The sequence below is a fragment of the Cibotium barometz genome, chromosome 18 (genome assembly GCF_041138505.1).
Source record: "Cibotium barometz isolate CiBa-2024 chromosome 18, ASM4113850v1, whole genome shotgun sequence".
NCBI classification, from domain to species: Eukaryota; Viridiplantae; Streptophyta; class Polypodiopsida; order Cyatheales; family Cibotiaceae; genus Cibotium; species Cibotium barometz.
In genome coordinates this window covers 48,751,385-48,767,842 of record NC_141063.1, presented here as the reverse complement: position 1 = coordinate 48,767,842, position 16,458 = coordinate 48,751,385, and positions in this window count along the sequence as shown.

Here is a 16,458-nt window from a genome sequence, read left to right as displayed (position 1 = left end):
ACCACTTCATCAGGGCGAGAGTCTTGGCAGGCAACATAGACATGGCCTATGTCAGCACACAAGATCAGGTCGCTGACATCTTCACAAACGTCGTGGGAGCTGAGAAGCTCTACAGATTTCGAGATATGCTTGGAGTTCATGAGCTGGAGTTGAGCTTGAGGGGGAGTGTTGAGATGTCAAGCTCAACATGAGCTAACACTCACGACAAGGCGCCTGCATGACCGTTCGACATTTACATCACTGGTGGGTTTGGTATAGCTGGCACCGACATATCTTTGTCCAAAGGTTCTATAGTTGGACTACACCAACTAGTCCACACCTACCCACTCCACTTAGTGTGTTTACATTATGGACCGCTTGTATATACTCTATTATGTGTGTTAGTCACTTTATCTTCTTTGTAGACCTCTTTTGTTATGTGAAGAAGCTGACACTCACGAGGTGCCTGCATGACCGTTTGACATTTACATCACTGGCGGTTTTGGTAGCTGGCACCGACATATCTTCGCCAGATATTCTATAGCTGGACTACACTGACTAGTCCACACCTACCCACTCCTTTGAGAATGTTCACATTATGGACTGCTTGTATATATTCTATTATGTGTGTTAGTCACTTTATCTTCTTTGTAGTCCATTATGTTCACATTATGGACTGCTTGTATATATTCTATTTCTTCTTTGTAGACCTCTTTTTTTGAGTGAAGAAGAAGAAGAATTTTCATCCCCTCACCATGTGTGTTCTCTTCTAGGATTTGTGTGTGTGTGTGTGTGTGTGTGTGTGTGTGTGTGCGTGCGTGCTTGCAAGAGCTCAAGCTCTCTCCTCCCTTTCATCTTTTCAAGAAGCCGTCTCTTCCATGCAGTAGGTTAATGTTGGTGCTTACCTCAGCAGGGTAGTTCTACAAGCTTCCAAATTAATTGTGCACTGTAATTGGGTACCAGACACAATAGCTGATCCAAAGTCATGTCGAGCTTCATATTCTTCAAATCTTCCTAGAGACACTACAAGACAATGCTGCCATACACGCGTTTCATACACGCGATAAATTACGAACGCGTGTATGGTCGCGCTTGTATTTGAATAGAATCGGACGCGTGTATTTTAGCATTTAAGTTCGCGTGTATTTTTGCATTTATCAACGCGTGTATAAACGCGGTTATATACACGCAGTAATACACGCATAAATACACGATAATATTTACGGGATAATACTCGCTATTATACACGGAAAAATACACGCTACTGTACACGGATTAATACACGCATGGCAGAGAAAAACTGAAAAAAAAACTGAATTCCTTAACAAAATTAAAAACTATTTTTCTTAAACCATCTCATAGTACATTACAGTATACATCATTACACAATCCCACTACATGCATTTACAACAATGAAATATATTCAAAAATAAATCATGCATATGAGATGATAGAAATGTCATCAATTTAGAACATACAGTGACGGATTGGTTAGGGTTCGATCTCATCTTCAATAAGATCCATCCTTGTCAAACGATCAACATCAATATCCATTTGATCAATTGGTAAGGCTACGATTAAATTTATTCCACTATCGATATTCTGTACTCCATTGATAATGGTATCGATGTCCTGATCATCCTCATCAACATCATCATCATCCTCAATGGTAGGGTCATTCTCATGATCATGAGAAATGGCATGCTCATCCTCATTATCACGATCATCTCTTATTTCTTGATCATCGATCACAACATCTTCAATGGCATGTTCGACGTCATCTTCATTGCGGCTTGTTACATCCTCCATATGCTCCATATCAGTGAATGTATTATACATCACTTTGGAACGTGGTGCAATAGGGATGACGTACCACCATTTGATGTCATGCACCATTGGTAGATAGATAACCTACTCAAATACACACAGTACAGTAATTAATTAGCATATCAAAAGTCAAGGGGTACGCGAGCTTAGATATATATGTACATAAAACACATTAGTAAAAAAATGCATACCTGCTCACATTGTTGTGGCAATACGAGCCTATCTTTCTTTGTTTGCCAGAACTTTGTAGAGTCAATAGTTACATATCCACTTGCATGGCGTTTTATCGTTGCATCAGGCCCTTTTTCCACCACGTTCATTTGCCATTTGACATCCAAAACATACACAAAGAAGCGACGAAAGTCAAGCCTAAATATGTCTTGGATTATGCCACAATAATCATCCATTTTTCCATTAGCTCCCTCAAAGCTACTAATGACATCGCAATCTTGTGTATTTCTCTTTTCATCAATTCTTTGTGTTCGAAAATGCTTGCCTTCACACCATATAGCATTGAACATAGTGCACTGGACCAAAATAGAAGCAATATTTGTGTAAGCAATGTGAATAAATATTAAAAGCAAATCACTTACAACTAATGCAAAACATTAGTTCTATGTACCTTTGACATGCATCCTCGTGCATACTCCCATTCTTCCGCCGTGATATGCAGCCCCTCGTCGCTCTCTGCTCTCTCCATTTCCTCATGCAACCAATCAACATGGATATCATTCGGAAGTGTTGCTAGATGCTTAGGGTACGCCTTCCGAGAGCCATGTTGCCTCCGAAAGAGAGCTCTTTCTGCTTGCCTTTTTGTCTTTGCATCCTCATATCTTGTAACCCATCTGCTCATCACATCACTATTAAGGATACAAGTGAAATTGAGATCATCAATCAATGTTCTGTCAATTACTTTACTCTGTCCTTTTCCTTGAGGCACAATAGAGGTCATCCTCAAGTCCTCTTCATTGCTCCATAGTCGTGGCAAAGAGCTGTCCACCTGACCAAGAAATTCTGAAATATATACAAGAGACTCTTGTATCAACCAACCCTCGGCCATGCTTCCTTCAGGCCTTGCACTTTGCCTCACAAAGTCTTTTAAGGTCTTCATGAAGCGCTCTAGGAAGAACATCCAACGTGCATGCACAGTACCACATAAAGCAATTTCGTCCACTAAATGCACAATGAGATGTAGTTGACTTGTGAGAATGGTTCGCGGAAAAGTCTCCTCTACCAAACAAACCACCTCCACTGCCATAACACGCGCATCATCCAACGTGGCTGGATCAATTGCTTTGGAACTAACATATCTGAAAAATAAATAAATAGTACGTTATACCTCATGCACGTTCATTTTGCAAGGTATAATGAAGGGTGATCTGAGCATGGGTTTTACATACCTCACAAGCTCGCCCATCTTATAAATACATTTTTTCAAACTCTTATTCGCACAATGGTCGATGCTAGTAGGTAGTATGAACTGCGTACATAAGAGCACATTTATGGTTTATGGCATTACAAAATTTAATTTCAACGTACGTACAAGACTTGGAAAACACTTACTTGAAGCATCTTGTGCCAATCGTGGGACTTCAACCCATATAGTTGCTCAACGCCTCTTTTCTTAGTGGTTGTAAAGGCTCCCTTCAATGATCTCATGCATCCAGTGGGAGTACGCAAAGTGGTGATGGCCTGCTTTACCTGCTTCTCCTCTTTCTTTGATATAATCCATGGTGCAGGCGGAAGACGAACGTGCCCACCCACCTCTCGTGGCCAAGCTTGACGCATACGTCCTGCGACCCGCAAGTCCTCACGTACGCTAACATTGTCTCGTTTACCAGTAATATGTTCCCAAATACCAGATCCCACATTCTTGAAGATGTGCATGGGATCAAGAAGATGGTTGATCTTAAGATGGGTCCAATATGGCAGCCGGAAAAAAATGGAGTACCTGCACAAGGGATTGCTCTATGTGACCTTTAATCCAATTAGAGACTACACAAAACAAGATTGAAAAAACATCACTATACCTGTTCATGCCATCTGGAGGAAGAATAGTTGTAGACTCCCAAATACGCTTCCAATCTTTTGCACGAAGTGTTTGTGGAGGAATGTTACTCTTACTAGCAACATATTTAGGATGATCTGAGGGGAGAAATCGATGATGATTATCGAATATAGTCTTACACAAACCATCAGCATACTCATGTACTAACGAAGGGCCACAAACAGGACATGCATGTTTACCCGATGTTTTCAAACCTGTTAAAATATAAATAAAAGTTAGAATAATAAAGTCAAACCGTCTAATTAATATATATAGCCAATAGTAATAGAGTAGGGAGGTAATTAGAATTCTTACCAGAACAATCGCTGTATCCTGGAAAGTCATGCATTGTCCACATCAACACTGCTTTTAAGTCGAAGTGTCGAGAGGAGGGAGGCCTACTAATGTCCACCACCGCAACACCTCTCCATAGTTCCTCCAACTCATCAATCAGTGGTTCAAGATAAACATCCATATGCTTGACTTTATGTTTCCCTGGAATTAGAAGGGATAACATAAGATGTCCCTTCTTGATCGCCATTGATGGTGGAAGGTTATAATTCACCAGCACAACTGGCCACACGCTGTATGCGGTGCTTTTGAAACCAAATGGATTCACTCCATCCATACCCAGGCCAAGTCTCAAGTTTCTGGGCTCTGTTTTAAAGCTGGGCCACTCATCTTCAATATGCTTCCAAGCAGGAGTGTCTGCGGGAATTCTCCACATGCCATCATCCGATCGATGTGAGGAATGCCATGACATGAGCTCTGCTATGGATTTGCACTTGAACATGTGTTTGATGCGAGGAATTATAGGAAAGTGTCGCAAGACTTTACGAGGTACATCAAAACTCTTCATATCTGTTCTGTACCTTGCTTCACCGCAAGTGGGACATGTCAGAGCCTCCTTATGCGTCCCACGAAAGAGAATGCAATCATTGACGCATGCATGTATTTTATCATAATCCAGTCCTCCAAGAGATGTCACATAGCGCCTCGCTATGTCTCTTGAGGTGGGCAGTCTATTTTCCTTTGGAAGCATGTTTGACAATAGCCTGCATCCAATATCATCAATTATAATTAGTCTTAAATCCTAAACCTTAAACCACTAATTCAAATTTATAAGTTAGAATGCTTACTTCAACAATGCGTCAAGACTTGCATTGCTCCATCCATAAACTGTTTGTATATTAAGTAGTTCAAGGGAAGCACGTAAAACTGAGAATGTGCACCCTTCAAACACCGGTGTCGATGAAGCTTTATAAAGATGCTCTTGTTCCATATCATCGTCGTCCATACCTTTGGGATCATCCTTAAAAAGATTCCGCACCATATCATCAAGCACCTCCTCTTCCACAACTTCGTGGGGTGCAGGGCTATTGTCGTCCCTTTCCCACTCATCTCTGACAGTAGATCCCGAAGCTCCAGCATCATCTCGTCGACGCTTTACGTGCTCTCGTCGCGCGTAGGGTACCATGTTAGGGTGTGGTACTGCATCCTGCTTCAATTTATCAAATTATATGTTACAACTCTATTAATTTAATTTGGATACCATGAGTCATTTGAATACCATCAATTTACATCTACTCACCTCTAAACCTGTTTGATTCCATTCTCCATACATGGAGATGTGATTCAAGGTAATTCGACATGCTCGTACAATGCATCCTTGACATCGATTACACATACATTTGATCCGTTGTCCCAACCACACATCGCGATTACGATGACGCATTGTCTCATCTTCCCCAGAACTGCTTGAAGAGGTTGATGACATCCTGTGTACAAACCAGAAAACACAAACTCATTATATATTTTTAATGAAAGCACAAAATCGCGTGTATTCACGCGGCTATCTCCTAAAACTTGCGTGTATAAACGCGGATACTTCCTAAAAAACGCGTGTATTCACGCGGCTAATTTCTGCAAAACGCGTGTATAAACGCAGCTAAAATCATGTACACGCGAATATACCTGCGTTTATAAACGCGAACATAAACGCGACGGCGTATTTAAACTAAAAATAGCCCGCCTTCCCCAAATATAGATTTTGAACTTAGAAATCAACAGTGCATGCGTTTTCGCCTGTTTTCGCCTCTTCCAACAGCAAGGAGGGAGCAGAGAAAGGAGCACACACACGGGAGAAGGAGGGAGCAGAGAAGGAGCAGAGAGGACTCACTTTTTCAGAGGTGAGTCACTTTGTCCTGTGCCTTGTCTCTTTTGTCAGATTTGTTTACTTTGCTCTTTGCTCTTTGGGTTTGTCTTTTTGCACACGATTGGGTTGCTGTATCCTGACAGGGGCGACAATGGCTGGTCCTTTTATAAGGACATTCTGTCTTTGTCGGGGGGTCGGTCTTTTCGAGAAATTTTTTTCGCAGGTCGCGTGTACGAACGCGTGTAGAAGCGCGTGTAACCTGTGTGCAGAGTTTTTTCACGCGCAGATACACGCGTTTTTTGCCGGGTGTATACACGCGTTTTTTGACGGGTTTATACACGCGTTTCTGCAGACAGAAAACTGCGGCGTTTCAGATTTCATGGTTTGCAAGCAATTGACTTGTGTAATGACAATGTGTGAGTCAAGAGACAGCCCATGATGTTTCGGATCTGGCGGCGTCGAGTCATGGGAGGCAGAGTTCGTAAGTATCCTGTCACTTTATTTGATTGTTTACTTAATTCATTGATTCTATGAATTGTTTTAATCTTACAAATTGTGTTGATTATGATACAGCGACGGGTTATGGGGAGGAAGCCCACAACCCACGATACTGCGTATGCTCGCCGGCATAGCAGACGTGACACGTGGGCCATCTTCAGAGCCGAGGGACGTATTACGGACGCGCAGTTTGAGTTGGCCATGAGACCATACGGTCGACAGGTACTTGAAAATTCGTAACGAATGGTTTTGGTTTATTGAATTGCATGTATATATATATATATACTTATATACTATATATTACTTGAACAGGCACAAGCTGCTGATGATCCACCGGTCGCCGCTGCAGAGGGTGGACGTGAGCACTACTCCTCGGACATTCCGACCGATGCGAGCTCATCTGAGCATGGGGGGAGCACCGAGTCATCATCTGGGTCTGAGTAGTACTCAGATTTGTAGTATCACATTCCATATTTAGGATGTGATTGTATATATTTTTTTGTAAACTCAAGCCATGGGCTACTTCGAGATATGGACTCCCTTGTATACATGTATGAAATTTTGATAGTAATATTGAATTGATTGATCGATAGTATTACATTCATGGCTGTCTTGAATCGTGTAATGACAATGTATGCATTCATGTCGTTCTTGTCTTAATCTCCCTCGTGCATATGTTCTTCGTGGATGGTCTAATGGGATGGTCTAATGCACCAAAAACCCTAAACCAGAGAGTGCTATTGGGTGCTGGAATGCTGGAACAGTATTCAGGCACCAAATAGCACTCTCTGGATTTTTTTTTTTGCTCTCTGTTCGCGTGTATAAACGCGTCAAAACTGCTAAAACTTGCGTGTATCTGCGCGGATACTCTGGAAATTACGCGTGTATTAACGCGTATAAACTGGCAATAACGCGTGTATAAGCACATCTAAATAAAAGAAACGCGTGTATAGACGCAAGTAAAAACGCGTCTATACATTGGAACTGAACAGGATGCGGCTATGCACCCGTGTATAACCGCGTCTAATATAATAAGAAGCGTGTATACAAGCGTGTATTAACGCGTCTATAAAAAAAACGCAGCTACACACCCGTGTATACGCGCGTCTGAGAGGTACTGTACACGCGGTTTTACACGCATGTCTCTGGCCGCGATTATACACGCGCTGATACACGGGCCCGCTACTTTTTTTCACAAGTCATTTTTAGCGGCTAAGAGCGCGGGTATGAGCCCAATCCCTTGTAGTGAGATCATACTCAAGAGTTGTCGTCTTTCCACATCCATAGTTTTTTGTCTTTCCAAAACCCTAGATAGTATCATTCTACCTTAATGGACTTATCATCACCAGGGTCTATTCCCCCATCTCACTGAAGCTTCCCACTTCCTGTAGCTTGTGTATGACTTCTCGCCATTTTTTTTTGTGTCATGCAACTAGACTTCTTTCACAGATCATGCACATGCTTACTAGGACTTTTAGGCCTCCTTTGTCCTTTGTGATTTCCTCTTGGATGTCGAATTCTTCCTGTACCATTCGTAATTGTTTCTTACTTTGGTCGTCGGGCTTACGAGAAGCAAGAGAACGACAAGTGTGCTTGCTTTATTGTGCTTTGCTTATTGCAGAGTCATACTTGCCAGTAGATGATGCTCAACCACTTGGTTCTAGAAAGGAACATGCTGATCGTTCCGGACCCTCTTGCACTAAGGTGGCAACCTAGTGCCCGAACAGGCATTTGTTCCACCCAATCTATGGATTTTTTCTTCGTCCTTAGCAGTTCATGCTTCTTTCTTGTCAGTGGCTCCTATGAGCATGTCACTAATAGTACAACCATTGGTGGACTATCTTCCACCGACCGAGGAGGATCAATATGGACCATATTAATTGCTGGAGCCTACGAAGTAGACTCCTCTACTTGATTTTTTGTAATTCTCCTTAATGGCGCATCTAGATTGGACATTCAAACTTCCAAAGACCAGGGGCTTTATAGTAATAATAGTGAAAATTTCCACAAAAAGATAAATTTAGGAATTTTGGAAATTATTCGAGTCCCATTTCTTATAGGATTGGTTGGAAACTCGGTATTTTTGTGTACTTTGAGCTAACATCTATTTGTTGGTGCACTCTTTGTGCCATTAGATTATATCTTGACACAACTATTTGGCATATTTGTTTGTAGTTGTATAGATACATACGTCAATGCAACAATATTGGAAGGACAAGGGAAACATGACACTAAACTTAATTGAGATTATACAACACCTTTCATATGAAGAAGATAATGTTAAATACTATCTCCACTTTGAGACATTGAAGTAAAAACATGGGCTTTATTTAATTTGCCAAAAGAATTCTAAATATCACTTAAAAAGGAACCTTAGAAATGAGAGATCTCTAAAGGGTGTGGTGTTAGAAACAACAAAACAAAAAGTAAATCTCAATGACAATAACAATGTGCTAAGTTTACGATTGATCCACAGATAAAAACCCATCTTAGGCACTATATCAAGATTATAAATCATGATATATATGCTCAAATTTGAGGGACATTGAAGTAAAAACATGGGATAATAATGCCAAAGAACACTTGGAAATGGAACCTTAGAATTGAGGAATCTCTAAAGAGTGTGGTGCTTAGAAACACCAGAAGCAATCAAATTTCAATGAGATTGTTACATTCAAGTTTACAATTCATCCAAAGATAAAAACCCTTCGTAGACACTTTGTCACGATAATAATTGAGTACAAATTGTATCTCAAACATAGCGTTTTCTCATGTATTGCTCCAATACATACAAAGTTTCTCTATCATAAGATGCTTCATTTACTAAAGTGTTGCAAGTATACTCCCGTTTGTTCTTTGCATAAATCCAACCAAGTAACCATGCGCTGATTGTTATCTCCAAAAAACTTTGAAGCTCCTCTATATTTTGATTCCACATCTTTGGAAAAATCAAGTAGGTTCCAGGCATATTCCACATTACATTGTAGAGGGTATCATAAAAAATTAGCGTGTTATTTCCATACAGGTCATGAAAAAATTAGCGTGTTATTTCCATACAGGTCATGAAAAATTCTCCATGCTACATCCAAGTTTTTGTGGCATACAAATCGATATCCAATTAGAAGATCCATCTTTTGACATGCTGCCTGCCCTGCCTACGACCTTAAACTTTTGATGGTGTCGAGGAAAGCACAACTCAAGAATGCGTCGAGTCCTTTGTAGTCTATTAGTACTCCAGATCCATACCTCAAACCATTGCATACAAAAATCAAGGAAAGTGAATGCATCTTTGCAAATCAAATGCTAAACACTTGTATTCTCTTCCACAAGATGCATATGTTTGGCCCAGCCTGGACATACATCACCATGTTGCATCTCAATGGTCTTAAGTAAAACACCATTGAGTTCAAGTGGCAATACTCTTCTTTGTTTCCTTATTGTATTTGGGGGTGGTGGAACTCTTTTGCTTCTAGGTACATGAGTCACCAATGATTGGTACCACCTCAATAGTAAGTTTTCTGTACACTTGAAATCAAAGCTATATGCTTCAACATATCCTGTTGAAAGCAAAATGTATGGTTAATGGACATTCAAAATTTTAAATAAATATATTATGTGCCAACAACATAAATTCATCCATGATATGGATGGTCTTAAACCTTCATAGACAAACGCTCCAATACCTCAGAAGTTCAACAAAAAAAATAAAAGAGCGAGTATATTGTTAATGCTAAATTTCATCAAAGTTATTGAATATGATGTATAAAAGATTTTCACTGTTGAGATAATTGAGTCTATCCAAATTAAATTATAATATTCATAGCTTTACACCTTGACAAGGCAATATCTTCAATAAAAAACAAACACATCTTCATTGCAATCGAATTGCAAATATTGACAAAAGAGATAATTAAATGACAGTAAGTTTGGAGTACAATGGCATTTGATTTCTTGATATAATAGTGTAAAGATTTGGCTCGTACAATCCAAAAATTAAACCCATCTAAGCATATTGTTTTGGCCAAAGCCTAAGTCTATCTTATTGGCTTTTAGTACAAAATGGCTCCAAACATTTTGCATCCAACACGTCTTGATATTTGTGCAGATCCCATACTTCAAACTGCACGTTTAGACCTCAGCAATGGTTTCCTTTGACCTGCAGCAACAACTAGTATGGGTTAGGATGGAATCTGATTATACTATCACTCAATGTTTAATGAAACCAGACATTATCCTACCCATAAGCTCAAGTAAGCCTTTTGTAGCCTTGATATGTATGCTTTTGTTGCAACTCCACTTATGAGATGACCACGATCATATCCCAAGCGAGTAGCATAAGCAATAGCGTGTTGATCACTCAAAATCCTTGTTTTGTAACACACTTTCAAGCTTAGCTGGTCTTTGGATAGTAATGGTACTCCAGCTTTGGATGCCAACATTGCTAGATCCTTGCTTATGGATATTACTTCTCTTTTTTCCCCTCTTGATTGGACATACTTTAGCTTATCACCATACAATGGTAAGTGTGAAGATGCACAAGATGAGTTTTCCACTTCATCTGAATATTCGTTGAGCTCTTCTCGTGCAAAAATTGGGAGGTGAATTGGAGCCATTCTTCCAGTACATCTTGAAAATCGATAAATAAATTATGACCATGTGTGATAGGAGATTGACCTAGCCGATTAAGCAAAATAATAGACCTAATGTCATTTGTATTATTTAGATTTAAAAGGTAGGGTAGAAGGTCATTGCACAATACGTAGTCGTGCCCTCCTTGAAAACTTTCAGGGAAGAGACAGTTGTCTTTTGGATTAACACATCCCTTGAAAGGGCTATCATTAATAAGCAATGTATTCTTCCTATTGCAAATATCTTGGCACTGATTCCAAACCTTGAGTAAAGGTTTAAACATAGCCTCAACAGTAGGCTTATCTGGCCTATACACTTTTTGAAGATTATGGATATAACATTCTTCTTGTCCCCACACCATAAAGAAATGATATTTCTTATGTGCATACTGTTCAAGAGTGTTTACATAGGCACAAACATTCTTGTGTAGCATGGTGGACCAAATACCAACATGAAAGTACTGGCAAATCTCATCCAAAAATTCAAAACACCCAGGGGGAATAACAACTGTGGTGCGACCAATATCAATTCGAATACAATTTGTTTGTGGATGCCTCTTCTCTTCCTTGTTGAGTAAAACTCCATTAAGATCAAGTATAAGTGCATGTTTCTTTATGGTGATTGCACGAGGAATATTTTCTGCATACGATACAGAAGAATGATAACACTTTAATGTGTTTACATACTTAACAATGTTAAAACAAGTGATCCTATATTATCAATGAGAGCTAATTACAACAAAACATTCACAAGTTTACTTTCGTTTCATGCTCCCATACTCATCTATGACGATGGCTCCTAGACTTGATTGCATTTCCCTATTGATTAGTGAAGATTGAAATACTAATCTATCTCCATCTCTCAAAAGAATATAAACTTCCTAGAGGCCTACTCTTTTGTGTATCGGAATGTAGCTCCTCAACACGTTGCCCTATTGCTTGCGCACTGCACTTAACTTGTGATTGTTAGAAGCAGTTGTACCTTCAAAAATAACTCTCGCTGAGAAACATACTTTTTAACACACAAAATTGCTGAATAAATCATCTTAAATAACATCCTATTTAAAAAGATCTACCTTTAGTTTTCTTGGCACCCTCTGCCACCGCAGAGTCCTTGATTTTAACTATTCTCTCTTTATTCGTAGCATATGTAGCCTCGTCAATTTCTTCAACACCCTCTGCCACAGAGTCCTTGATTTTAACTATTTTTCCTTTATTCGTAGCATATGTAGCCTCATCAATTTGTTCGACAATCTCTTCTTGTCTCTCCTTGGTTGCAAAAGTCTCTTGAATTTCTTCATTAACTTTATCTTTATTCTCACTAACCTCAACATTAACTTGCAAATCAGGAATGTCCTTAGTCTCTTTAGTCCTATCACTTGAAGGCCTTGAAGATGTTTGCAAAGCTGAATCATCGATGTGATCTATCTCCACCATGTTGTCTTCATTATTTCTAGCATTTGAATCATGAGAGTTGATCTCTCTAGTAGGGCTTTCATGATGATGTTCTAGTTGAGCAATGTTATCAGGGATTTAATATTCACGTGATCACAAGATTTTTTGTGATAATAACACATGTGAACAAGTTATTCACATGTTCTCATGTTACCGTTCACAAAATAATAGGTCACTTGCCATTTGGGAACCCCTTAAAAGCTTGGCTACACATGGGAATAAGCTATTCACATGTTCTCATGTTACCATCTTCACATAATAGCAGGTCAGTGGCCACCTAAGAAGATTTTTTATGCCCGACAAAGATAATTTTTTTAGGCCCTTGTGAAAGCTTTGTGAATATAACATGTGATCACAAGATTTTTTGTGTTATTAACATATGTTATTAACATGTTCACATGTTCTCGTTTACGTCAGTGAAATCCCTGAATGTTATCTTCGTCTTTCCCTTCTTTGTATATATCTATAAGATTAAAATAAAATGCTATTAGTTTTAGGATTTAAATAATACACCAAGGCTAATACAATACTAGTCATTTTTATACAACTTAGATTACTCAACATTGAGTGATGTACCATAATGAATTAGGAACCATATTACCTGCCAAGACTTTCCACAAGGGTCAAACTTGAGCCTCACTTACAAGGGCAAAGTAAAGATCGCTCAACTTGAGATTGTGCCTTGTGTTCAAAGACATCCCCAACGTTGGACATAAGTGGAGGTACGACTCAAACTTAAGTTTGAGCCTCACCGCTACACTAGGATATGGAGTAAGTGTAATTCATTAATAGTAAGTGTGCATCATCATTTGTATTAGGCTCAAACTTAATTTTGAGCCTCACTGCTACACTAGGATATGGAGTAATTTCTTAATAGTAAGTGTGCATCATCATTTGTACTAGACGTTGGCATGAAATCAAGGATAATTAGAATAGAAATATTCACTTTAATACAAAAATGTTAAAATAAAGTGAATCCAAAAAAGCCAATGTATTAATCAAAAGACTAATAATTATTTCAACAAATCCACACTTTGAACAAGACCTATGTTAATATTAGTTGTTGATAAGCTCCTTTCGTTGTACATTCATAAGCACTATCAGTGCACTTTTCTACCTTTTCTTTGGTTGAGAGCTTGATGTACTATGAGCATGGAAAGCCTTGTTGACATCTGTATCCCCAATCTTCTCAATGTCCATAACAACCCCAACATTTGAAGCTTCCATGGCTTTTGCAGTATCCAATATATCATCACCATTCCCACCTTCATCATCATTTTCATGCCTTCCATAGTCTTCAAAATTGTCTTCGGTATCCTCATTGAATAGAGCATCATTCCCTTGGTCCTCTTCATTCCTTTGCCCTGCATCTTCAAAGTCTATAGCATCCCCAACTTCTTTATCATCATTTGTGTCATTTTTGTTGTCAATATCATCACCTTCGTCTTCCTCCTTTGTACTCGGCGGGTCGTCACTGTGAAGATTTTGAAGGTTCTCTTTTTCTGCATCATCTAGTGTTTGCTTTTTTGTGCCGCCACTTGCACCACACCACTCTTGCAAGGACGGGTGACCGTCTAAAAGAGCAGAGCACTTTGATTCTAATGCCATCGCTTCCAAATCATCTTTGCATAAAGCAATACATCGTCTCATCTTCCAAATCATCTTTGCATAAAGCAATACATCGTCTCTTCTTTAGCAAGCTCTCCTCTAGCACAACTCCACCACAATATATCTCTACAACATACCTATGTTCAGGACAAAACCCTGTGATGAGGCCGTTAATAAAGCCTTTGTCAATGAATTCTCTATTTTGGCCACTAGAGCCTGAGATGAATACATTTTTTGTGAGAACCTTATCAATGGCCTCAAACTTGTCAACCTTGCTGATGAAAAGAATAACAGTTGCAATCTCAACTGTTCCAGATGTCCAAGCATCATCTTTTTGTGTGTGGATCATGCCAAATTCATAGTGCACCTTTGTTGACTGGCTAGAAATCCCTTCAATAAGCATTCCAATGGTGATGAAATCAACAAAACACACAAGAATATATTTATATTGTGAGTTTAGTATGTTTAAAGCAAGTGCCAACTTGGAGAAAAATTCTGACGAGAGCTGCTCCTTTGTACCATCATGTAGGTCCATGATTGCCAGTTGAAATGGTACATGCTCTTCACTTCTACAGAAGGCTATAATCTTTTTCATATCAAAACCCACTTCCCTAATTGTCCAAGGAATAGACTCTTGTTGAGATACAATACCCATAGATGCTCTATATAGGTGCTTGAGTAAAGTTACTACACTTTTTGAAAGTGAAGGATTTTTTTTTGAACGATTTGAGAGAGACCCTAACAAAGGACTGGCTGTAGCTCCTCAATTGATTATACTCATACTCCCCTAGCTCATATGTCTCACACACCTGTTCCCAAGTCATCTTTTCCCTTGTCAGATCAAAATAGAAGGCGGTTATTGCATCTTTGAGCACTCGATCTGTTTTTAGCTTCCAAGCCATCTCCTCCATATCCATTCTTTGATGGGTTTGCTTTCTCTTCTTAAGCAATATTCTATTGTCAAAAAGTGCTATTTGAATGTCCAAAACTTCACTCTTTTGAAGGCCTAAAATGCACCTAAACAACGTTGGGCCTAGCGTGACTATTCCTGGTGCCTGCTGAATTTGCCCACTCTTCAAAGTTGGAAGTTTGGGATTTTGATCAAGACCTTTAGTTTGAGTTTCGCCCTTTGTATTTGGTAGCAAGCCTTTTGCATATAGCCTCATGATCTTAACCCAATTCTGCCATATATCATCATCACATAGAAGCAAGTGTAAATCATTTTTGACAAAATTCTTATGTAGTGTGTGCTCCGTGGTCTCCACAAAGGCCTGCAAAGTTGCAAAGTAAGAAGGTAGCCCCCTTACTATAGATATCACAAAATATTAGGAGAAATCATGTATCTATGGGTTTTCAATCATTTGGAGCTTATGTTCAAGCTTGAGTTTGAGCCTCACTTTTTTACATGGGTGGGACGTGTCGCTAGTGCGGTTGGGGGGAAGGCGAAGGGGCAAATTTGAATGAATTTCAAACGGGTTGGAGGGAAGGGGGAAATTTTAATTTCAAAGTTGGGAGGAAGGCAGAAATTTGAATTTTAAACGGGTTGGGGGAAGGCGGAAATTTGAATTTCAAACAAGTTGGGGGAAGGGAAAAATTTGAATTTCAAACGCTGATTGGCCGAGCGGGAGAGCAGCTGCCCGCTGAACGAGGGCGGGGCGGGGCAGCCGCGTGGCACAACGTGGGCGTCGATTGGCCGAGCAGCCGCTGACCGAACGAGGGCGGGGCGGGCACCGATTCCGCTGAATGAGGGCGGGCAGATTAGTCGAGTGGGAGAGCAGCCGTTGTGAACGAGGGCGAGGCAGGGCAGTCGTGCGGCACAGCGCGGGCGTCGATTGGCCAAGCAGCCCGCTGACTGAACAGGGCAGGGCGGGCACCGATTCCGCTAAACGAGGGCAGGGCCGAGAGGGGCGATTGGGAGAGGGGCGTCGGCCGTGCGGTGACGATCGGCGATTGGGAGAGGAGCGTCGTCCTAATGCGGTAGAAAGAAGGTTTCAGTTTCGGTTTCTTCCCAAAGCCCAAGCCCAAGCCCAAGCCCAAGCCCAAGCCCAGGCCCAGGTCCACGTCCCAGGTCTTTTGATTATAGTTAGTTTCACTTTTGTTTATATACCCTTCTTCATCCACACCCCACTTGTTCTCTGGGATTATCCTATCTTCCCTCTCTATTCCTACTTGCTTGTGTAATAGACAAGGCTCAAACTCAAGTTTGAGCCTTGAGCTTGAGCTTGATCTTGAGCTTGAGCTTGAGCTTGAGATTTCTTCTT